At 36.1% G+C, this 27,092-nt stretch overlaps 1 long non-coding RNA gene across 1 annotated transcript; it reads left to right on the forward strand.

The window, feature by feature from the left end:
• The first annotated feature begins 3,329 nt into the window (after positions 1-3,329).
• Positions 3,330-25,558, forward strand: LOC131065212 (uncharacterized). Its single transcript, XR_009111386.2, has 4 exons — positions 3,330-3,408; positions 23,183-23,247; positions 23,371-23,420; positions 24,562-25,558. It is a non-coding gene; the product is annotated as an uncharacterized LOC131065212 (long non-coding RNA).
• Positions 25,559-27,092: the final 1,534 nt, after the last annotated feature.

Below are 27,092 nucleotides of genomic sequence, written 5' to 3' on the forward strand. Positions count from 1 at the left end.
CATCCATTGCATAATTGAAACCTTGGAGTCAATTGTTTGAACTTATCACAATCTTAGCATACAATTAGACTTTGATCAAGAGAGAGTAAAGTGATTGTTGGAAAACTTTATTTTGTGTTGTGTATGATCACAAAATGCATGTCAACACCATTATATTTATTAATAATGATAGATTTGCATAGAAATGAATTTGTAAATATTTTTGGAGAAATTTGTGTTGTATATTTCATTTTGTGATCCATTATAGTTATTGTTGCACATTATTTTCACCTCTTTTTGTCGTCTCCCTGTTGCTTTTTTTATTTCTTTGGAGTGGCTAGCAGTTCTCATCTCCATTTGTATTCTCTATATTAATATACTACTTACAATCTATATTCTTTGTGCATTACCTAAATTGTGTTTGTGGTTATGATCCAGCAGAGGGGGTTTCTATCAAATTTCTTAGTATATTGCAATGTCATACATCCCTGTTTGATGAATGTATTCAACAATGAAACACAATCAAACGTTTTTCAAAAGTCTCATGTTCTAAAGAGAGGTAACAAAAATAACAGTGTGAAATAGTAAACCATATCAGCAATAATATCTCTCACTATTAGAACAAAGAAGAAGAATAGATATGCAGTATCCAAATTAATCTTGTTGGAAAGTTTCTCTCATTACATTAACCATTATTTTTCAACTCAAAGTACACTAGTAATTTGTTAACAGTATTTCAGCACTTAACATCCATTAAGCCTAGATTATGGCAATCTCAAGACAATTTTATGATTAAAGGTAAAAGATGTGCTAAATTTATTGCGTTAATAATAGGCATTGAAATATGCATTTTGTAAGGGTGTTTCTTACAATGATGACATAATAACCATAAATTTCAGTTGCAAATAGTAATCACAGAATAGGGTAGTGACGACACATGCTGAAAATGCAAATAACTCTACCACAAAACTACTTCAAGGGGGCTTAGTAGATGAATTTAAATTTTTTTCTACCATACAAAATAAAAGACCCCCAGATTATTACATTAAAATTTTGCTTTTTTAAGCTTGACCTCTGGTATTATTCTACCGTTCCCATCTTTGAAGTGTAATAATAGCCTCTAGATGATGCTTAATCCCATAAGTTGAGAATTTTATGAAATAGTGGTTGCATCTGAATAAGACTTCAAGTATATATTGAAACATGGAAGGTCCATGCCCATTCAACCTCTTTGTTTTGATACTTGATGGCAACTAATTCTTGTCCTCAACATCAGTGTCATCTTCTAGGAAGGTTAACGTTGAATTATGCAATATGCAACAAACAAGAATGGATTTTGGTAGCTTTTCTAAATTTGAGTGCCACAATCAAGAGTCCAAAATTCACCATATCTTTTTAAGCCTTCCAAATGCACACTCGACAAAAAATGAATTGATGACAACTCAAAGCCAAATTTCCTTTGAGTGGTTGTTAGAGCTCCATTGGAAAGCATGATTAACCATGATGACATTGAATATCCACCATGTTAATGCATGATAGCTTCAGTAAGATAAATGATTGAATGAGAGATAAATGAAGTCTCTCATTCAATCATTTATCATATCGAATAACCATCAAGAAAACATCAAGCTATTTTCATCTGATAATCATTCCTCTCTATATCAAATCTACTTAGTCAATCAATATTGATAGCATGGTATATCGATGATCACTGATGGTTATTCGGGTTAACTATGTATTTTGATTTACATCAGATGTGTTCCCTGCAATAAACAAATAATTATCAAGCGCTTTCGAGTGGCAAAGTATGCACCACTTGGGATGTATAACCTTTAGTTAGTGATCAGTGTCAATTAACATAGACACCGATTCCCATCAGTTAATATGCCATGCCAACCCCATTGTAAATACCGATTAGCATATACACTATGTTACGTGAACCCCGATTAGTATCGGGCTGGTAATAAGTTAAACACCGGTTGATAACATATACCAAGGGGTGTGATCAAGTAGTGTCTTGATCGGTCATGTCCATAAGACATGACCGGTCAAGGCACTGCTTGATCCTCCCTCCTGCATATATGTATCATTTGATATTTGTGAAGAGGATATTGAAATCGAAAAATACTCCTCTCACCTGTCAAATAAAGAAGATAGTCAGATTCATAATAGAGATAGAAAACTACATAGATATAGAGAATACATTAAGAATACATCTTGCATATTGAATTGTAAATTGAACATCATTTACACACCATACCAATAATGCGCTCTATTATGTATAATGATCAAAGAGAGATGAGATGACCATCCAATCTCACTCCACTTTTGCACAATCTATAAAAGGGTGAATCTCTTATAAGTCTAGAAGCATTGACAAAACCAAATCACCCTATAAAAACATCGATGAAATACAAATTATTGTCAACAATCACTTATAGTTATGGTGTGATACTGTAGTACCCCTACCTTAATCTACTTCTAACCTTGGTTTAATCTTGATTAGTTAATCGTAATATTATGTTATAGTCAGATGTTGATTTTACGCATAGCTATTGATGTGGTTCTCACTCTAGTTTTATGCTAGTTGTTTAGTGTTCTTATTTCATGGTATTCATCGAGCTAACGCATTCATTAAGTTATTATATATGTATGCATGTATGATCGTTGGTTGCAGGAGATTTCAGGTACGAAGTCGCATGAGTGCGAGGTTCGTCGTCACCTGGTTTTGCAGGTTTGAGCATACTTTTTAATCCTTAGAGTTGGATTAAGTGGTCGTAAGACCCTAGTCGACCTTAGTCGTGCTCTAGTGAGCATCGCCAGTCGTCGTCGGTAATCCCTGTTTGTTTGGGTTTGCGAGTCGTCTGTTTGGTTGACCTTCTCGGTTTGCGTGCCTGGTGTGTTTGGTTAATTGATTATTAGTCCTTGGTAATTGTCTTGATTAAATATGCGTTTGTGCATTGATGATTAATGGATTTAATTAATCGGGTTTCCGTTATGCGACTTTCGTTGTTATTGAATTGTCTTTTTTAATTGGGAGTAAATTTGAGTTAATGATTGAATTTGAATATTAAATGCATTTATTATGCTGTTGAAAAAGGAAAAGTCTTGTATTTTATCGCAATAGATTAATTGTATTCTGTTGGATTATTAATCGAAAGGTTAAATTTGTTTAAATGAGGAAATCGATTCTTGATTTGAAAAGCAAGTTATATTGTTGAAAAGAATTAATTTGGTGAATTATTTGAAATAAAGTATTTTTATTCCAAAAATAGAAATTTTGGGTCAACTCTTCCATATAACCCAAATTTGGGGAAAAATGGAAGGATGGACATTTTTGGTAAAGATTTTGGTTGGGAATGAAAATTGGAGGATTTGGGAGCTGAGGATTGGGGCTCTCCTTCAGCCATGCCAGGATTGCGTATGAAGGTAGGGTTTATCCAAATCGTTCTTCCTTGTTGATGTGAAAAGGATTGCTTGTTGCCAATTCAATCCTTGATTGTTTTCAGTTTTATATTGGATTTGTGAGTTTAAATCCATGTTTTAGCTGTGTCCTTCAAGAAATTGCATGGCTGTATCATTATGTTAAAATGGCTTATTCTGCCATGCCTGGTTTTCTCTTTGATTAATAAAAATGAATTTATTTGAGGTGTGTTTTTCCTCATGATTGCTTGGGCGTTTGAAACCCCTTCGTGTTTAGGAAAGGATGAAATCACCAAAGAAATTGGTTACCGAAACAGCCCTTCTAAATCGGATTTTTTTGTAAACCGAAATTTATTATCAAAATTGCTGTGGATGTTTTGGACTTTTATTGTTTCCAAACTGTGTGTTCTTTTTAAAAAAAATATATATTATCTTTTAACGAGCCTGTGCGTTTCATTGCTCACTGAACTGGGCGTGTTTATTTTTTTAAAAACCCGTGGGTTTGGGGTTTGGAGGCGGGGAGCGGAGCTCCACCCGCTCCCTCTCCCCTCTCCCCCCCGCTCGCTCCCCCACTGGTTCGCTTTCCCCGTTGCCTTTGGTGCGCTCGCAGCCGCTGGTGGCCGCGGCATTGCGGTGGCCGCAGGTCCGCGGTGGCCGCAGGGCGCCGCGGAGCCTGCGGGCACCGCAGTGGCGCCGCCCGCAGGGGCTTCCCTGCGGTATGGTGTGGGCGGCGCTAGGGTTAGGGCACGGCCCTTCCCAGCTTGCCTCCACTTTTTCTTTTAAATGCATTTTTTTTATATGCGTTTTCAATGCGGTTTTTTTTGTGCGTTTTCAAATGTGGTAATCGTGGGTTATTAATGGGTTTTCCTTTTCATGTATTTTGTTTTCCCTTTCAAAAAAAAAGGGGGGGTTTATAATATGTTGAATATTATTGTAATGGTAGTGTTAGTTAGTTCTTAATTTTGATTAAGGAGGCTTTAAACTTGACAAATGCTAGTTGGTAGTGATTAATGATATAATGGAGTTTATAAGCTAATTATTATTCAATTCCATTTCGTGGCTTATGCGCTTGTCTGATTAAGTTCTAGATTGATAATTTCGTAATCGAATATTAATTGGCTATATTTTGGACCAATCTTGGATTAATAAGTTTATACCTTACCTGCTAGCTGATTAGGGAAGTTGGCTAATTAAGGTAGCATTGTTTAAAAAACAAATAGAGAATAATATGTTATTGGAAGATCGTTGAAATACGATGTAATTACTTATTGATGTTTGTTGGAGATTAAATATCTTATTTCAGTTGATTAATGGTTGTCTGAATTTATTAGTATGAATTGGTTTAAAAACTCTTTACGGCTTTATATGTCTGTTATGCATTCGAATTTTAACGAGTTAGAAAACCAAGAACAACTTATCCCTTGATAAGGTAGATAACTGTAAGTTGTTTTAGATCTTGTAGAAAACTTGATCGTCGTTTAATGTTTAAATCAATTTGAGGAAATATTGTCTTTTCTGATTATCGTCTTGCGAGTTTAATTTCTGTATTCGCCTTTAATTATGAAATGGCATGTTTTGCTTTGTTTAGTAGGACCCTGCCGTATGGATGATTTGGTGTTCCTATTTCAGTCCTCGTTTCCGAGTTGACGATTGTACTGCGATGTTGTTATAGTTGGTCATATTCCTTGTGTGTGAGTCGAATGATGATTGTGGTTGACCATTGTTGATCGGGTCTCTAGTTAGAGTACCATCAGCAAGTGATTACCCTTGAGTCGTGTTTGACCAGATGATTGGTTCTCTCTTCTTGAACTCCGTTCGTCTGACCATGTGTATTCCTTGGTTTGAGTTCGTCTGAGTTAGTCTAGTGTCGTATGGGAAAGTGGCTTTCGATTGGGGGCCGGGCCCAAAGTGGCTGCTGGGAAACCCGTCGAAAGTGAGTCTAATAAGTGATAACCTAAGTAGATTAGAAAATAATCTCTAAATAAGATAATGTGCCTCACACATGAGACGAGTGCTATCACAGATTCGACATGCTATGAGAAGGCCTGAAATGGCAAACTACCTTCCTTGTCTTCACAAGAGGATGTGTGGGTCCACATGAGGCTTGGATGGGCCGGAAGTTCAGATTAGGTTGCCAGGGTTACCAGTGTATGGGCCGGGACCTATGAAGACTTGCCATGGTATCCATACCAGGTCGTGTGATGACACTTGTCCCTACGTTCGCTAGTGTGTTGTCGTTTTGTCCTGTTTTGAGTACCTTTGTGAGTCGTCCTTTTGTCTCTGCCCTTGTGAGTGTCGGTTTCATGTTAGACCTTGGGTGGTGATGGCTCAGTGTTATGGATGCTCTTCTGGACCTTTGTATTAGCTTGATTATGTTCAGCTGGATCCTGTTCTTTGTAAGGATCGTTTATGTATTATTGACCGTTGTGGTTGTTGTATATTGTTATATTTTGCCTTGATGGCTGGATTGTATAGTGTAACCTCTTGTACTCTTAACTTTATTAATTATCAGAGGGGTCTTGCAGTTGAGCAGACCCGGAGATGTAGCTCTTTAGGGGTGAACTCCGAGATCATTATGGTGTTATGTGGTGTATTCTCTTATGTTTCCTTTATTCAGCTTTATCATGTATGTTTAGCTTATGTTAAAATGGTTAAGTGGATAAATGGGAATTAACTTTAAATGCTTATATTTAGTTCTATCTTAAATGCCATGTGGATCGAATGCATAATTGGTTGAGATGCGATTTATCGTAATGCATGTGTGAAATCGTCCTTTTAATGCAATAAGTTGGAATATGGAATAATGTATCTTAGAGTAATGAATTATACTCAGTTGTTGTTAAGAAATTTAAATCTGCTTGGAAAGATCTCTTATGTTTATGGTGAAAATCCTAGTGTATTAGTATGTTGATGTATGGTTTGTAATTTTAAATGAAAAGCTTGAATGAAGACTATGAATGGTTCTTAATGGATGAATCCTTGCTTGTGTTTTGCATTTCAGTCCTTTGAGAGGAATTATCCTGATTGTGAATTATCTCGTTATTAAGATATTCAGCTTTTGGATTGATTGTGTGAGTAAAGTATATTGTGAAAATTTAAGTAATCTCGTTGGGAAACTCTTTAGGAGTTAGTTGAAGTCTTCCGCTATGTAATCTGAATCTTTGCTATCTTGTTGCATCTTATGTGTTGTAACTTTTTTAAAAAAAAAATTTGCACTCTATTCTTGTAATTTTGGCTTATCCCTTCGGGGTTTCCTGGCGGGGCATTACAGATACTGTAATTCTAGTCTCAATCATGCCAATCACATGAACACTTTGTTGATGTGTTTTTTATACACTTCATACACAATAAAATACCAAGTAATTTATCCTCTCTTGAACAACATCCTCTTGAATGCTAAGCTACATGATCGTACGAGGTAACTCCAAGGTTCCAAATTTCAGGTCCTGGCGTGTGGATAACTCAATGGTTTGATGTGAGATTGTTGGAATCACAAGGGGGGCTTACATTTTTCATGAATGTTGTTGGAACATGAAGACTTACTTTGAAAAACAAATAGAAAAAGGAATTAAGGGGTAAGAAAGCTAATCTAATCCGAAGAATGTAAGAGACCATGAACGACACAGTGAAACTCTACTAGACTTTGCTTTGCCATGCAAAGTACAGCTCCACAGAGCTAGTGTGATATTCTAAGGTAATCTCATGATGTTCAGATCACCACCAAGAACATAGACACCATCAATGTGATGCATATCAATGGGTTAGTAGCAATCGAAGTTGAGCTTCTATAAAGAGTTCAGTTGACCACACAAAATATTTAGCAATCAACAAAATACTAGTATGAACATGCGAATTTCACCATTAATCATCCACCATAACTTCCATCCATCTAATTAACATCAAAACAAATGAGAAGTAGAGACCATGCAAAAATGTTTTTCAACACATGAAGTTCACCATATCTTCAATGAAAATAATATGTTTCTTGCAACAAAGTCTTGGCAACAATCTCCTTTTCTCCTACTCTACTCTTCTTTTAACTACCTTCTACTATCTATTGTCTATTATTAACTTTACAAATGAGCAGAGCAATCCTTTTATAGACCTTGCTTTATAAATGAATGGCCAAGATCAAATCCAAATCAATGGCCAAGATTGAAAGATAGAAATTTTAATTAGGGTTAGTTACAACTAACTTTGCATTACATTTAATGCTCGACCAATGATAAAATTATATTTTAGGACATGTCCTTTGAATGTTGACCAATGAATGATGAGGTTAGGTACATCGAACTTTGTGCCTCCACATGTGGTAGTTATCCTCCTCGTTGGATGAGTCAAGTGCATTGAATTTGGATGCCTTGACTTGGAATGATGTGATTGGGTTGGTGATGACTAAGTGCCATCTCAACTACTTTCTCCTCTTGTAGATCATCACAAAGTGGTGTGGTTGAGAAATTTCTCTTGATATCATGTAGTGATTGCATCACCAAGGTTATGTAGTCCTTCTTGACCTTGAATACATCGATCTTATTCTTCCTCCAACACTTTCATCTCTTGTGTTTGTTCTTTCATGATGTTGACCTTCATCTTGTGATGATGAGTCCTTATTCTTCCCTTGCCATGTTGATGAATTTTGGAGTGTTCTTCATGTAGAGCAATTTGCTTCCTTGCCTTGCTTGATCTCTCCTATTGTGAAGTCTTCTCTCTTGCATTGTTGAAGCATTGTGGAGAGCTTCATTTCCTTGTTGTAATATTCATTGAGATGTGATAGCCTTGATGAAGTACTTTTGTACTTGGTTCCTTATTTGCACTTGCCTTCTGTTACCTTTGGTCTTTGCTCACGACATCTACCTCTTATGTCTTAAGTTTTAATTGAATTGCAACATGCCAATGAGATTGATGCAAAGAATGTGAAAAGATAAACCCTAATTAACCCTCATGTTATGAAATCTCAAAAATGCAACAAGAAACCCTAGCTTGAACTTAAATCATGACAACATCTTCAACTTTCTACATGCCCCAATCAAGGTAAAAAAAATCGCCAGGAAATCAATCTGAAATGGTTGAATTGTAGTGCTTCACTAGTACATTTGGAGCGGTTTTCCGATGAGCTATGGGATTTATTTTGTTTTGTCGGATTGATTTTTTTTTTTTTCAAAAATTACCCCGTGTTCGTCAGAATTCCGATGTGTTAAAATTTCACATCGGAATTCGGATGAAAAACTGACGAACATTTTCGACCAGCTATTGGATTTCTTTTTCTTTGTCGAATTAATTTTTATTTTTTTTTAAAAGTATACCCCGCCCGTGTTCATCGGAATTCAGACGTGTTGAAATTTCACTTCGGCATCTCGACGAACACGGATTTTACCTGTTGATCAGCATATGTTGGTCCAATGATTTTCCCAGCCTCCTGATTTCTTCTTACTCATCGGGATAACATAAGTCGATGACCTCTCTTCTTGCTGATCGATGCGAGTTATCCCGCTAGTCTCATCGGCCATTGGGATAGCTTAAAATGTGTTCAGGCGATGGGCATGATTTCCCCAATGTCTTTTCCCTCGACGTAGCTCCTCGCGATACGTTATGTCTCCTCAACATAAGCTTTGACCCTATATCGTCTTAACCTTTGTCGATGTGTTTTACTTTTGCCAGTGTCCATCAAGAAAAGTCTTACCGATAGCATCATCGGCTATCGACAATACAAGATTTGTCCATTGCCGCTAGTGTGCGTTATGCCGATGGAATTCATCGATGTATTATATCCCAATCACATGCTTCTAGTTGTGTTACCATCTGGTTGACTTTTGCCGATAGTGCAGATTTCATATTTCTCGTCGGAATTCCGACGAACACGTGGTATTTTTCAACAAAAAAAGTAATTATAAACTGTAGAGGATAAAACATCCATTCGTGTGATGCTGCTAGGTTTATGTCAGCACCAACTTGGTTGGTTACTATAACCATTACCTGTTCAACAGCTTCATACTTCTCATTTGGACTAAGAAAATGTTCTAGTGAATGAAGCTTCAATGATAATATCTCTTTGCCAAGACCACATAATGTTGCAACCATGGCCAATGGATTCAAAAGATACTAACCAAGAGCCACAGCACGCCTCACAATCCAATAATTTTTCCCTACACATTGAATTCATCATTATAAAACACAAGGTGAAACAAGTCCTAATGGATATTGGTTCTATCATGCATAATCGTTTTGAGTTGGAGGCTTGAAATATGAATAATTTATCTCATTATATTTGTTAGTTGCGTATTTTGTTATGGGTTAATAGAAATCTGGGTATTGTATAGAACTTTACAAGAAAGTAGAATCTAATCAAACACTATATTTCATTTGATGTTATCAAGAATTTTGACTAGTTTTCTTCATAATGTGTATCTTGTATAGTTTATCTTAATATTGTCTTTTTTGTATCCTGTAGCAGTTTTGGAAGAATTATCATAACTTTCCTTTGAATCGTTGGATCTTTCTATAAATTGGAGGATAAGTCTGTAACAATGATACCAAGAGACTGACTGGAGTGATTGGTTTCATTACAAGGTAAGGGCAGCCTTTGTCATGTTTGTCTTCCTCAAAGTATGGTTGGTGTCTATTAAGTTGTTGTCTTGTAAGGGTGTTTTGAAGATTGAGAAGAGACTTTTGATGGGTATTAATCCCATTGTTGTCAAGTATGCCTGATTGGAATTGAATATTTCCAAGGTTTATGTACATTAGAGGGCAAATGATTCTTGAGATTGTCACTTCAATTAAATAATTACTAAAAACTTTGAATTCCTTGCTTGTAAATGAATGCTTTAAATAAAAGGTTACTGATTCCTCAAATTTGATATAATTTGATCATGTGCAACGAGAATCCCAAACAGAAGTCCATAATTGAACAGGTTGCTCCTCCCCTTGCCTGTTTCTGACGTTAAGCCTTAATTCCTCGGGCCACATACCCCTAAAACGTCCATAGAATAAGATTAAATGCATCAATAATGAGTAAAACTTAAAATTAGGGAAATTATTATCCCTGAGGTTCAAAAAAACCTCATGCAATCTCTCCACCAAATATGATGCATAATCAAACGGCCTGGGTGTTGTCTTGATGATGATTTTTTTAAAGGATGACTTTATGTGTTGTCATTGATGGCACATATATACACACACATATGTTCACATTGTCATAGTCATCCTAGTTAAGACAAACCAGTACTACTCCTAAGTCTTTGTAATGCAAACCGGTATCATTTGTATAGATAAGTCCAACCGGTTTGAAGGTGTCTAACTGGTATATGTAGACAATCGGTATATGCAGGAATGACATAACACCAACTTGGAGATACTGCGAAGATCAACAAGGAAGCAAATGGAGGACAATTGGTCTATGAGTTGAAAGAGGTTAACTCTTAACCGGTATCGATGTTCCAACCGGTTTCACTAATTTGTGATGAGTTATCACTGGTCATGATGAGTTATTCCTAACCGACAGATTTGGCGGTAATATGTGATGTGTTATGAAAGATTGTCTAGATACACTGCACCTAGGGAATTGTGATGAGGTTCATGGGCAGACATGAAATCTAATGTCTATAAAATGACATTGTGATGAACTATATTGATGATGCGAGATAGAAGTGATGAGTTGATGCGATTTATTGAAGGAGTTGCAGAGTATGTCGGTGATACAGTTTTGAGTGAGCAGAAGAGGATCTATACTAGCAAGATGTGTTATTTCTAGATCACACCACCTATTGTTTTCTAATCAGTACAATAGTTAAATCCCCTAACGGGGTAAGCTCTAAAAAGCTTCATTGTACAAATCCTCTAACTAGGTGATCCATTAGTTTGGGTTTGAAATCCTCTACCAAGGTTACTCTTAACAGGGTACTACCTTTAACCCGGTATATCTCCTAACAGGGCTTTGGGATCTTTAATAGGATTCGCTCCTAGCATAGCACTTTGTAGACCTTAACCGGTCAGCTACCTATTACTATAGATAGTTAACTTGTGAGTCCCATCTCACCATGGTTTTTCCCAGTTGGGTTTTCCACATATAAACACTTGTGTTATGGTGGATGTTTTACTTGTTGTGGATGCTTTAATATCACTTTGGATTGCATGCATAGTTTTAAATTGGTTAATTGCTTTTACCGGTCTGTGTTTAAAGTGGTATTGTTTTTGTTGTCACTGATTCACACCCCCCCCCTCTCAGTGATTTATAAGTCTATCAATTGGTATTAGAGCCTAACTTCCTTAAGGCTTAATCGCTTGGAAGGAAACCCTAAAGCCACCATGCAAGATATGAGTTATTTAGAGATGGCTAGAGTGCTTGATGCAACCAAGGAAGAGCTTGAAACCCTAAGAGTCAGATTTAAAGCTTCACATAAGAGGAGAAAACTGACTGAGAAACTATTGGAGATCTCTAACAACAGTTCTTCAGATGAGGCCAACATTGATGCACTGGCTAAAGGAGTGGAAAAACTGAATGGTGAAAAGCTAAATCTGAGGAGGGAACTTGAAGCCCTAACAATCCGTAGGAGACAAGAACTTGAAGCAAGGAGAGTAGTTGAAGACCTAATCAAAGAAAGAGATTATGAGATTTCTAAGATCAAGCAGGTGAATGCAGCTTTGCATGAACATTGGCATGTGGAGAAGGAAGAGAAGGAATCTTTACAGTTAGATCTTGAAATGGCAATGTCTCTAAGAGAGACTCTGACAAAACACAATGAAGATCTTACCAAAGAGCTTACTGAGGCTAATGGGAACCTTGAAAAATTCAATAAGAGTTCTTCTATGTTGGATGAGAAGATCCAATCTCAAAGGATAAAAAGTGACACATCTGGACTAGGTTTCAATACATCTGAGAAAGGAGAATATTCTCGTACCAAGAGCAACATGCACAAAGGTAAAACTTCTCCTAAGGCTAACAAGCCTACCGGTAAGAAAGCTTTAAAACCTGGACATACTGCTAATGTGTGTAGAAGCATACCTAATGAGAACATAGGCTATAATGCTAATGCTAGATATGTGTCTAGAAGATTTGAAGGTCATTGTTACACATGCAACATGTATGGACATAGATCAGTTGAATGCAAATATGGAGTGAACAATCTGGCACCTAACATGAATCCAAGACCTAATGGTGACTGGAGAAGGACCTATAACAACTAGAGTAACATGAACTGGCAGAAACCCTATGTCAACCGGTTCAATCCATATGAAATGGAGAAGGTAACAAATGTGATTTGTAGAATTTGCAATAATTATGGACATGTGGCTATGAACTGTAGAAAGAGAACTGGAAGAGGTAATGCAGGACCTTGGAGATCATCTAGGATGGCCTGCTATCATTGTCACAAACCGGGACACATGGCAAAGTTCTGTAGAACTAGGAAGAACAAACTGGTTAACCACTCTGAAGATCCAAAAGGTAAGCAAAAGGTTGATGTCGAAGAAACCAGAGCGGAGATGAATAGAATTTGGAAGAAGAAAAGTGAGGACAAGCCAGCAGAAGAATCTATCCCTTCACTTAGTGTGGAGAATCCTGCACCGGTAAACTAATCTTTTCAACAAGCCTAAGGGGAGCATAGCAGTAAACCTACTTCCAGACCCCTTGAAGAGTGTATGGTAAGAGAGTTTTGCATTTCGAGTTGTATTATGAGATTTCTTGATATTATTGCCTATCGGTTGTGTAAGGATTACCAACCGGTTATATACCTATCGGTATAGGTGAGTTTATTAAAGCGGTAATTTGGGTTTGTTACCCTATCGGTGGTGCAATTAATGCAGTGGGTAATTTTATAAAAGCAAGTTTTACTAAGTTATTTTTACCCTAATTACATTCGAAGAAGAGTTTTTGAGCACCTGCATAGCAAAATTGAGAATTGTTAGCTGATTGTGAACGGATTTGTGTTGCGAATTGAAAGTTGAATCGGATTTGAAGATAAGAGAAGGTGAAACGGGTGTGCATTCGAGAGATCAACCGGAAACCCTGCTAGCCCAAAGGGAATAAGGTATTCTTTAGTTAATCTCTCTCAAATCTAGATTATCTAGAATGGCATCATCGTCTACACAAGCAAAGAGACTTATGATTACTGTCGAAGCTATGGAGTCTATGGAATTAGATAAAATAGAATCATATAATGCATTGTCTCAAGTTCCTGATGGTGTTATGATCAAAGGTGATTTATCCAGTTATATAGACATTAAATTTGAGGATCTAGGATCACTGTCAATCTATTCACAACTCAAATCTTTGTGTGTTAAAAGCGGGAAAATCAAACTCGAATACATTAGGGTTTATGAAAAGGTTTTTCACAATGCGGCATATTTTCTTGAAGATTTTGAGGAAGAGCATGTTAGGATAATTCGTGGTCGTGTGCATGGAGAGAATATGTATCTTGACAGGTCGCACACAATCACGAAGGAATCAATTCATGCAGTGACTGGTTTCTAGCAAACCGGTGAAGTACCAAAACTGAGGACAATTTCAAAAGATACTATGATTGCAACTAACTCAGATCACCGTTGACGGTCACGTGATATCGGTCAACAACATTGCAGATCAAGCAGTTAGATTTGCAACTATGGTCATTGGTTATAGGATATTCCATTCCAGCAAGATGAACAATGTGTCATCTGCTGCTGTGCATGTAGCCTACAAGATGATTGTAGAGAATGCAGATTATGACTTATATGAGGCAATGAGGAGCCAATTGATGTTGAGCCTAAAATCAATTAAGAATGACAACAGTTAAAAGTTCAAATATGGTCAACTATTGATTGGTCTATTCTTCTATTTTCATAATCCTACCAGGAATTGGTGACATTCAATGGTCGAAGGACATATCGGTTACAGCTCAAATCAAGAACGGTATTAAGGTTGTGAAGAACACATTTCCTGTTACCATGAACAGATATTTTAATGAGTTTCAAAAGAAGATGAGTATGAGGTTAAGGATACCTGGTGAAGTGGTGAAATATTTTGCAAAATACATATGTTTCACAGTTACCACCGCTTTTGCCTTATGGAGGTCGTTGAACCCAGGGAAGAAGAGATGAAAGAAATGAGTTATGAAGTCAACTATGACTTAGTAATCGGTTATGCCAGCAACCTTTTGGAATCTCCCAAGGATAAGAAGAAAAAAAGACTGGGAACTTACCACGAAGGGATTGCACCTGCTCAACCCAGTAGTGCCAAAGAGAAAAAGAAGAAAGTTGAGCAAGCACCTTCAGTGACTATCGGTACTAGGGTGACAAGAAGTATTCAAGTAAAAAAGGAACAGGTACCCAAAGTATATGCTAAGAAGCAGACTATAACAAAGAAGAGAGGTAGACAACTCATTCTTCAAGCAGAATCAGAGGATACTAACATTGAATAGGAACCAAAGAAGATGAAATTGACTAGTAAGAAAGCCAAACCAGTAGGAGACATTTCAAAGAAAAGTACTCCTAGTAATGTTACATCATACAAACCTATGACTGATTTTGAGAGGACACTAAAAACATTAGGGAGGAAACGGTTTGATAATGTGAAAGAGTATTTTGATTCATTTGATGATGGTCAGAAACAAAAAATTGTTCAAGAGGTAATCAACCATCTGTGTCAGTACAATTGGTTGCCTCAAGATATTGAAAAGGATATTTCTGATTCTTTGTATTCTATTCTTGCAAATAAGTGGAAAATGGTTGTAGAACAAGATCAAGAAATTATTGATAGAGTTTTCATTCAATATTTTTCTAAGCTACCTAGAGATGAATTATTAGCATTGCTTGATAATTTCAAAGGACGGTTTCATTCTAAGTCAAGAATATTGAAGTTATTGGTTGAAAAGGTTAAATATGTTGAAGATGATACTCATCGGATAGCTAAAGACATTCAAAGTATGCACGAGCAATTGAAGTATCATAAAAATAAACCTGACCAAACGGAGACTGGAGCTCCATCGAAGCTATATGCTGAAGAGATTATCACACTAGATGTTGTCTATCCTATTAAGAATAAGGATGACACAACTTCTCCACCGGTTATTTTCTTTGTAGACGATACTAAAGAAATCTAGGACACTATTGACACAACTGGAAATATCATTGAACCAGTTAAGGAAACTATATAGCAACCGGCCATTACTGATTCACAAGAAACAGTTGAAGCACCGATCAATGAACTAAGTGTGGATATTCAACCGCCACCAGAAAAAGAACACCAAGTTAAAAATCAACTGCCACCGGTTACTATAGCTACACAGGAGAAACAAACAGAGGCAAAGAAAGAGAAACCGGAAAGAAGTTGAAGTAAAGGAAACTGAAAAGAAAAAGGATGAAGAGAAAGAGAAAACAAAGGAGAAGATAGCAGAAAAAATAGATGAAAAGGTGAAGCAACAAACTGATGATGAGGATGACTCAATAAGCATTAAAAGACCTATAGATGTAGATAATATGATTGCATCTGAACTAATGGAGATTTCTTCAGTGATGCAATCTCGGGCTCAAAAGAAAAGGCTAAAAGAGTAGAGTAAAGAAGTTGAAACTATACAAATTGTTGTTGACATTCTATCAAGTCTCCTACCAGAGATTGACACTGGCAATTTGTCTACCCCTATCGGCAAGATTGGACAGTTGGTTGTTGATGCTACAGATCAACTGAAATCCCTTGAAGAAGTGGCACAGACCCTAGCTGAAAAGAATTATAGAAAGAAGAGGGGAGAGAAATTATTGACAGTTATTGATAAAGGGAAGATTGCTTTATCTATGAATAAAGATCTTTTGAGAACTGTTGTTGAAACTAGAGGAAAGATTTTGGCCTATACATCTAACGTTTCATTTTTCTATCCTGATTTGAAGAAGAGGCGAGAAGAGACAGAAAAGGAACTGGAGAAGATATATAATGCTTACATACCTTTACAAGATTCATCCTTAGCTTTTGGAAAATCACTTGATGCTTTGCAATATTGATTAGATGTTTATGATTTTGAACAGGCTAAGTGACTCCGATCCTTGAAAGAACTAAAGAACCAGTTGAGTCCAAAAGTGGACATCTTACAACGGGCATACAAGGATGCAAAAGCAGTTTTGGAGACTCTAGAGATGAGCATAGTGGATGCAATGGAAGAATTTGCTGCACAAGTTATGACAACTATTAAGATCACTAAAACATTATTGGAAACATGGGATAATGATTTTACTCAGATGAAGATTACTTTCAGTGACACTTTCTTAAAAATTGCAGTGAACACTCCTTGAAAAACTCTTATATTTTTGTATATGTACTTTTTTATGCAAATTTTGATATAATATATATGTATTTTACTTTTCAATTTGGCATTGTTGTCAAAGGGGGAGTAGAAATATGTATGTAATTTTTTTTGTAAGAACATTAGTTGTAAAGTTGTAAAAGTTTCTAAGTGTTGCCATCAATGCAAAAGGGGGAGATTGTTGGCTTGATGATGATTTTTGTAATGGATGACTTTATGTGTTGTCATTGATGGCACATATATACACACACATATGTTCACATTGTCATAGTCATCCTAGTTAAAACAAACCGGTACTATCCTAAGTCTTTGTAATGCAAACCGGTATCATTTGTATAGAGAAGTCCAACTGGTTTGAAGGTGTCTAACCGATATATGCAGGAATGACATGACACCAGCTTGGAGATACTGCGAAGATCAACATGGAAGAAAATGGAGGACAATCAGTCTATGAGTTGAAAGAGGTTAACTCTTAACCGGTATCGGTGTTCCAACTGGTTTCACTAATTGTGTGATGAGTTATCACCGGTCGTGATGAATTATTCCTAACCGACAAATTTGGCGGTAATCTATGATATGTTATGAAAGATTGTCCAGATACACTGCAGCTAGGAAATTGTGATGATGTTCCTGGGCTAACATGAAATCTAATTTTTATAAAATGACATTGTGATGAACTATTTTGATGATGCGAGATACAAGTGATGAGTTGATGCAATTTATTGAAGGAGTTGTAAAGTATGTCGATGATGCATTTTTGAGTGAGCAAAAGAGGATCTATACTAGCAAGATGTGTTATTTCTAGATCACACCACCTATTGTTTTCTAATCACTACAACAGTTAAATCCCCTAACCGGGTAAGCTCTAACAAGATTCATTGTATAAATTCTCTAACCAGGTGATCCATTAGTTTGGGTTTGTAATCCTCTACTGAGGTTACTCCTAATAGGGTACTACCTTTAACTGGGTATAGCTCCTAACAGAGCTTTGGGATCTTTAATAGGATTCGCTCCTAGCAGAGCACTTTGTATACCTTAATCGATCAGTTACCTATTACTGCAAATAGTTAACTTGTGAGTCCCATCTCACCGTGGTTCTTCCCTGTTGGGTTTTCCACGTATAAACACTTGTGTTATGGTGGATGTTTTACTTGTTGTGGATGCTTTAATATCACTTTGGATTTGCATGCATAGTTTTAGGTAAACTGGTTAATTTCTTTTACCGGTATGTGTTTGAAGTGGTATTGTTTTTGTTGTCACTGATTCACCCCCCCCCCCCACCCCTCTCAATGATTTATAAGTCTATCACTGGGTTCATACATTTGAATGTCTGAAGCTAAACCTTGTTGGTTCCCAAAACCACATATTGGAAATCAAAGAGGTTTGCCACTTCTCTTAATGACTTCTCAATCAGTCTTGGCCAACAAACGGGAATGTTCACTTGATCGAATTCCCCTGCGCTTAAGGCTTCGCTAAACCAAGGTGGGTTAACCTTTACTTCAAATCCAAATCTGATGATAAGAAGCTTTTCTAAAGTGAATTTTAAGACTGAGTGATCTCTCAAGATGGCAAATGGCTCTCGAGAACAACCAAATTATAATTTTTACTTATTGAAAACTTTGAATTGCTTACTTGTAAATGGATGCCTTATATAAAAGGTTATTTTGTGTTTAAATTATAAGTATGATTTCTTAATTGAGATTGCTCTTAAAAATACCTGATTAAATTATCTTAAAATCAATAGAAGACCAGTGCATTTACCCCTTACTGATTTCTTATCAATTCAATTGAAAAAATCTATGTATAAACCTGGAGACAGTCTTATTAAACTTGCTCTTTAAAACAAGACCATCACTTCAAAGGTATCTACATGCATTATAATTCAAATGTAATCTTGTAGTTAGTCTTACTGAATTTAACTTTTCTCCAAAAGACCAATAAGAGAGCGTGAAGTTTGACAACCAATCCTTCAAACTAATATTCAAATTGAAACCTAATTCAAATTATAATAACATGAGATAGCACATTGAAATAATCTAACTGAATAGATTTATCACAGGGAACTAATCAAACAATTGAAAAGATAGATACCATCAGAGATGCATAACATGTGATCTTTATATTGAAATAAGCACAAGATAATCAACTGGCTTCAGTACAGGGTAATGTCATTCGCCAGTTTTGGCATTTCCAGAAAAAAAAAACTTCAAAAGGACTTGCATAAAATACATCTTGAACAAAATGATCTTGAATGCCTTCTCATCAAAAGGATCCCCTATAAATAGATGAGGGTTCAATTCCAAAATGAAAGGGCATACCCTTTCATTTGGAATTAAACTAACTAAGACTTAAACTCCTAACTAAAAACTAACTGACTAAAACTAACTTAACTACTAGACATATTACATAAAAGCATTGAAGATAACATTTTGAAACATTTGAAAACAATTTCAATCCCCAAGTATCTCGCCACATTTTTGATTTGTAGGTGTCTGCATCATGGATCAGGTCCCTGACAACGATCTCCCATGTGACGAATTGTTCCATCTGTGTAATTGTTTCCTTCAAATCAATTCCATCTAATCGGGCAGCATTAAGGGCAGCATTGAGTAGATTTTGGAATTCTGAAATCCACTTGTCTTTATCCTTGATTTCTCCCCTCTAATCAATTGCCATTGGGATACCATGTTGGACTGTCTCTTTACATTCACCATATTCAATTCCATGTTTTGCAAGCAACCTTTTTATCTTCTCAATTTCTTTAGCATTTGTCCCTTCCAAAGTCTTGTCATGTAGTCTGGTTCCCAATCTGTTCTTTATCCTGTTATGTGATATAGCATTGTCCATATTGTTTTGAAAAACAACCCAGAACTCTTCCAAATATCCTTTCAAATTTTCAAATCTTTTATTCAATAGAAAAGAGGCAGTATCAACTCTTACATTCCACATTTGTTTAAGAATTCTCTAATTTTCTTGTTGTATCTCTTCACATTTCTTTTTCCATTTTGAATTATCAGGGGAAAGTATCATTGGCACAGATTATCCACTTCTTCTTATGGTTTCCTCATACAATCCTTTGTATTGATCTCTTTCCCTTACTGTTCTAATTATTTGTGCTCTGTTAAACTTTGAAATGTCGACTCCAATGTCTGCTGAAACAATGGGATCAATTTCCCCAACTTTCAATTTCATCATATGGCCAAATGATTTATCCACATCAATAATTTTAGGCCTTTTATTCAAAGGATACAATGCCCATAGCAGTAAGGCTTCCTCATCTTGGTCACACCTGAATCCAATAAACATATCATTTACTCCTCGAATGTCCAATTTGAAATCCTTGTTGTCAGAGTGTAATAGACTGTCAAAAATAAAAGATGCACTCAAATCCCATCCTAGAAACAGAATTACTTCGGCTTCTGCAAGTAATTTCCTCCCTTTTTGGGGAGTCATTGTAACCAACTCTGCTTCTATATCCTCCTTTAACCTTTTCAACAACTCTGCCTCATTTTCAGGTGTTATATGTGGGATAGATTCCCTCAACCTTTTGCCTTTGAAATTATAGAGAAAATATTTAAATTTTTTAGATTCCACAAATACATCATCTGCTATAAAAGCATAATGTTCTTCTAACCTTGAATCTGCATGAATCTCCATTATAGTCACAGTTTGCTCATTTTTTATTGGTTCTTCTTGTTCCTTTGCCTGATATCTAGAAACAACTTCATGGTCATCTGGTTCACTTTTTGACATCTCTTCTTCGGTCTCCATTTCCATCAACCTTTGTTTCTTTTCTTCCAACTCTCTATTCAAATTATCAATTACCTCTTGTGCTTCTGCATCTTCCATATTTCTGAAGATGTGTTCTACTTCTAAACTCAAGTGCAAATAATCTCCTAGATTTTGTCTTTTCTTATAGGAGTGGATGTACTCCTCCAGATCATAGTTTTTTCTTGCAATATGTTCAAACAAATTATACTCCTCCATTAACTTTTTGTCAGTTATTTCATATGCCTTTTTAGAAACAATAGTGAAATCTCCAAAACTAAGAGTTCCAAGCAAGAAATCCTGCTTATGTTGATCTCCAAAGTGTTTAACATTTGAGACACTTAATTGTCTTACAATCTCCAAGTATGTTATTCTATCAAGAACACATTTTGGTAACATGTATGGACTTCCTTCAAATCCATAGATCCTAAAACAAGTAAAGTTCTGGTGCATGTACCAATCTCCCCAGTTATGATTCACAATTTGCCTATCATCAAAATCTTTAGGCCTTACAAATGCCTAAATCTCATTTGAAATTGATCCATCACAAGGAACTTTGTACATCCTATATAATGGTTTCGCTATCCACTCTCCAACTTTTATGTAGTTTGATCTCACATAACAAGAGTCCCAAATAGAAGTCCATAATTGAACTGGTTGTTCCTCCCCTTCCCTATTTCTAGTATTAAGCACTAACTCCTCAGACCACATACCCCTGAAATGTTCATAAAATAATACTAAATGCATCAACAATGAATACAACTTGAAATTAGGGCTTTTGTTATCCCTAAGGTTCAAGAAACCCTCATGTAATTTTTCTACCAAATAAGAGGCATAACCAAATGGTCTGGGCTCATACATTTGGATATCTGAGGCTAAGACTATCAGCCCAATACTCATTAGATCAGGACCTTCAACTCCTCCTAACTGCTCACAAGACATATAAGTATATTGTAGGTAATGTCTGAATAACTCAATGTTGAATGGTGGCCCGTCCTGTTTTGTCAGTATATCTGCCTCCTTCTTATGGATAGCTAACTTCCACCCAGTATATGTTGAATCCATTTTGAGGTACTCTTCTTCCAATTCTTTGAAAGACAAGGGTTTATCAGGGTTGGGATCTAGGTTAAATACTTCATTCAGTGTATCAACAGACAACCTAATAAAGGCATCTCCATTGGGGGCCTGAATATACGTCCCCACATAATTATAGTTTTTCACTAGGGTTTCTAGCAATTTCACACTTACACACACATTTGGGACAATCAACTTACCCAAATTGGTCTTCCATGGGTTGCACAGTGGAATTTCCTTGTCTCTTCTCAAGTAGTGAAACAGGAACAATTCATCTCCTCTCACTTTGGTCCACACATCTTCGACATTGTTGTATTTATCTTCCAATTGGTCCCTCCCCGACAAATGTTGTTTCGATCTTTTGGACTTAGGGCCTGGTGCTTGCAATTTTTATACCATATCTTGGTTCATTCTTCGAATTGAGGCTTCCTCTTCTTTCTTATATTTCTTAGCCCTAGATTTAGAGCTTTTTGTCGCTCTTTTATTTCCTATGGAACTCGAAGCCTCCATTTTTGCAATCACAATTTTTTGCTCTAACTCTCAGGAATTCAATTCTTTGTTCTATCAATTGCTTTGATGTGTAAAAATTGTGTCAAGAAATCTTGATTATATGCCCAATACATCTGCATACAACTTTGTAATGATGATCCTCTCATAAATCTACCTCATGTGAACCATAAATCTACCTAATGCAAGCATTTAATAAAAGCTCACTATTTCAGTTTTAAATTCTGATACGACAACATCTCATAGGCGTATATCTCTCCAATGAAACTTCATCTTTGGTGCCATCAGCAAAATCCCTTTTCCTTTTAGAAACTTTATCTTTCCTGTTGGGGTAACATAAGTCGATGACACTCCTTCTGCTTTATCAGTATATGTCAACCCGATACTATCATCGGGCATCAAGGTAACTTCAAATGTGTCATGATGACAAGCATAGTTTTCTCGATGACCTTTTCCTTCAGCATAACTTTTCCGGCTACGTCATGTTCCATCAGCATAATCTTTCCCGATGATCTTCTGACCAATCACTTCATCGAGCATCGAGGAGACTCAAAATGACACATCCTAACTCCTTTGGCTACACCAATGATCTTTATTCATTATAACCTTGGCTGATGCACTTTTATCCTTGGTTGTGTTCATCGGGATAAGTCTTACAGATAGCCCCATCGGCTATCAGCAAGACAATATTTTTCCTTTGCTGCCAGTGTATGTTTTGTCGATGACCATAATTGGTATATGTTTTCCCAATCTACCTGACTTCCTTGGCTCCTTGGCAATGATCGATACAACTTCTACCGATGCATCCGACTTTGGCTTATCATGCTTATACATCGGTATATGATATCCCGACCATGTGCTACTCATTTTGTCTAAGTGTTCATTGGGATAACTTTGGCCGATAGTACAAGTTTCAATTATTTGCAAATTTTACTTCATCTTATGGATACAAATGTTTATAATCTGCTTAATGGATTCAATATAAACTGAACAAAACCTCTAACACACATAATAGGAGCTTTGTTGTTTCTTGCCATGATCTCTGAGTTTTTTTTTGAAATATACACTTGGGTAAAATATATGTATCATGTAATGCTTATGATGCTCAATTGTTGGTGCTGATTATATGTATATATTTTGTCTAATTTTGTCATCCTTGGTGGAAACAGGTAATTGACTGCAGACATCATCAACCCTTTTGTTGAGGACCCTGTACTTTCTACATAAACGAAAGGTAAGGAAAAAAAATACAATGATTACGATGTCTGCATATTGTTCATGTTGTCTACTATGTAATTTTTAGCATACGTATCATGTAATTTTTAGCTAATATAAGATAAATAAATTACATATGCAGGAACCTAAACCCCTTTGATGAGGATCATGCACAGTGTCATGGAACGATAGGTATAAGTCAATACACCCTATAGAAACCATTTATTAATTTCTTTCTTTCTCTTTTATAATAAGCCAAGTTTTAGCAACAATATTTTGTCAAATTTTTTTTTTTTTTTTCATCAAAACCACATGTTATAGCTCATTCCACCTTCTCGGCCCTCCTATATGAAAAAAATCCAATACAGTTATCAACACTTGACGCCCTAGTTGGGTTTTTCAAATTTTAATCTCAACATCAACTTTAGGGTCGACTTCTTCATTTGATGGAGTGTAGGTACCACCAAATAGGTATTTGTCAGATTTGTCTTCCTTGAGCGAGGGAAATTCAGGAAGAGAAGACGAAAGTGATACATGTAGTGCGTCTAAAAGAGGGAGATCAACTAGAGGTCAAAAGATTAGGAGAAAATTCAATAAGCGCATGCAATTTTTTCTTGCTCAAGGGGGGACATGTTCTTATGATGATGAGAGAATAAGTGACATTGAGGTTCCCTTGAGGTACAAACATCTACATAAACAATGGGTACCCAAGGAACTTCCTCCAATAAACACTGATTTTTGTGTTAACGAGAGGATATATCGCATATCACCATCGTCATTACATGGTTTAGGCCTATTTTCCATGGACGACATAAAGGTCTGTTACAACAAAGTTGTTGAATTGATGGAGTATGTTGGACCTTGTTACAATTATAAAAATTGGATACAAATTGTTCGATATAAAAAAAGTATGTGTGGGTATGCACTCTCAGGGAATTATATACAATGAAAAGATAATGATCAAAGTAAAAGAGTGGCTATGTACATTGACAGAAGGCCAAAAGCAACATGGAATATTGCAGGTTGTATAAATAGTACACGACCTGGGTCAACTAATAAGCAACCCAATTGCATATTTGAGGTGCGTGAGGGAAATCGTGTATTTGTATGTGCTATAAAATCAATAAGTGCAAGGGAAGGCTGCTAGTCGATTACAATTTGAATCGCATAGATGCAAACAATGTTACCATCATGGGGGTGGTACATACTATATACCATTTAAACCAACCTTCAATTAATGACTCCAATATAACATTTTATTATTAAGTTTTTATGCTAAGTATATTGGTTTTATTTCGCTAATGTTTTTTTTTATATTTAATCTTTGTCATAGGGTGACATTCATCCAACACATAGCATAGACAGGGATGTAGCTCCCAGCCCTTCTACCCAGGAGGTAAACCTCATTGTAATTGTACAAATTAGATAGAAGCAAAATGTTATATTATTATGTTATTTTCTTAAGGGTTTTCAAGTAATTTTGATAATGTTACTAATATTCTTGTCACAAATGGATGTTCGGGGAAAGGCACCTGCATTACTTGATGACAATACATCGGTGGACTCACTACTATGCGATGATGACATTGCATATTCCACATACCCTGTCGCAATGATGAGAAAGATCCAAAAAAAGGTTAATAGAGAAATTAGTGCTCTGGCATACCAAGTCCCTAAATTGATGTAATAAAAGAGAGGTTACAACAATTGATGCAGAGAGCACAAAACTTGCAAGTAAGCAGTAATGAAATCTTTAATTATAACATAAGTTCACAAAATGGTTTATATGTTGGCATATGCACACTCCAATGAGACATTGTATGTGATTGAAGGTTTTGTCATTGATGGCAACCTTGCAATCTTATGGCACCGGCAAAGGCATTATACTGGCATTAGTAGATCACACTCTACACCGGTACTCGGGACACCGGCACTGACACAGAAGAAAGGAAGTATACCGGCACAGAGGCCGACAGGATTTTGTTATATTATATTTTGTTTATTATTGTAAAAATGTGTAAGCCGACTTGGCAACTTGTAAAATGACTCTTATAAAAGAGATCATTGTAGACATTTGTGATGATGTAGAAGTATTATAGGAAAATATTAAGCAGACCTATTGTGCGAAATTTAGGTCAAAAGGTATATGTAAATAACAGAGCAGGAACAGGTACTAAATCTAGCATTGAAGATGCTATTGTAAAGCAGTACAATATATTGGATTTGTATAATCCTTATTGTAAGTCAGTGAGACTTCCCATTGAGCAGTGAGCTCTAGGCAGATGGCCTTCCTGCATGTGCAGGCCCCTATTGTAAGCAATATTCTCTTATTGGCCAGTGAATGAATATTGTGGGTCACAAATCTCACCGAGGTTTTTCCCACACCGGGTTTCCTCGTTAAAATCTTGTGTTATGGTGTGCTTTTCATGTGGATGTTTTTGATTCTGTTTATAGCATTATTTCTTGCATACCAATACACTGTTATATTATGTTCTGCATGTTTTAAGTTAAGAAATTATAATTACTGGTTAGATACTAATTCACCAGTAAAGATGGAAAATCTGATGAAGCAACTGGAAGGAGCTCTTACAAACTATGATGTAGAAAAGTTGAAAAATATCAAACTAGAAGATGATTTAAGAGCAGCTCAGGACATCATTCAGGCACTTCAAGAAAATTTTACTGTTGCAAGAAATAAGAAAAGAGAACTTTGTGAAAAATTGCAAAATGAGAATGATGAAAATGAATCACTTAATGATCAGATAAGCAAGCTGAAACAAGAGAACATGACAACAAAGAATGAGATGCAGGATATGACTATGAGATTTTGTAAAGAGATTGAGGATAGGAAGAAGAATGAAGAAGAATTGACCAGAAGACTAAGTGATGCAGCAAATGAGAACACAATACTTAGCTATGAAAATGACATGTTGAAGATAGATCTAATGCATACTCAGAATGACTCAAATGAATTGATGAGACAAAAAAAAGTCTTAGAAAGAGAACTAGAAACTGCAAATCAACATAAAGAAAAATTCAAGAAAAGCTCAGAGGAACTTGGCACCTTGCTAAAGAATCAAAAACCTAAAGGTGACACTTTTGGAATTAGCTTTGAAGTTGGTGAAAGCTCTGGTACTACAAATACTCAGGATCACAGCAAACCGGTAAGACAATCTAATGCTTATAAATTCAATGGAAAATGCTTTAACTATAATAAGTATGGTCATAGAGCAAATGAATGTAGATCTAGAAATTATCAGAATATCAACACACCCACCGGTCAATGTTCTAAATGCAACAAAGTAGGTCACAACTCTGAAAACTGCAGAATAAATGTGAGATGTTATGTTTGTGGAAGATTTGGACATTTATCTAATCAATGCAGAAAACAAACCGGCATAGGTTATGGGAAAGTTATTCAGAAAAATAATGTAACTTGTTATGCATGTAACAAGATTGGGCATATTGCTAAATTCTGTAGAAGTAAAGGACTATCGATAGACAACAAAAGTTCTAGCTTGAAAGGTAAAGAAAAAGTTGAAGAGGTTAAGCAAGAATTCTAAAAACAATGGATTAGAAAAGTTGATCTAAATATTGGGAATACTCCTCCACCGGTAGAACAAACCAATGCTTCATCGGCAGAACAGAGTGATGCTTCACCGGAAGGACAGAGCAATGCTCCACTGGCAGGAAGTTCTTCATCTAATTGAAGAAAATTTCCTTGAGGGTTTGGCAATCTATTGATACATGTGCTATTATTCCCTCGGTTAGAAATAAGAAGTTGGAAATTACTTATTACCGACAAACAATGTTAAGTGAATACTTAACCAGCATGTAATTAATGTGGTAGATAGCGGATAGACA

Source organism: Cryptomeria japonica, chromosome 2 (assembly GCF_030272615.1).
Source record: "Cryptomeria japonica chromosome 2, Sugi_1.0, whole genome shotgun sequence".
NCBI classification, from domain to species: Eukaryota; Viridiplantae; Streptophyta; class Pinopsida; order Cupressales; family Cupressaceae; genus Cryptomeria; species Cryptomeria japonica.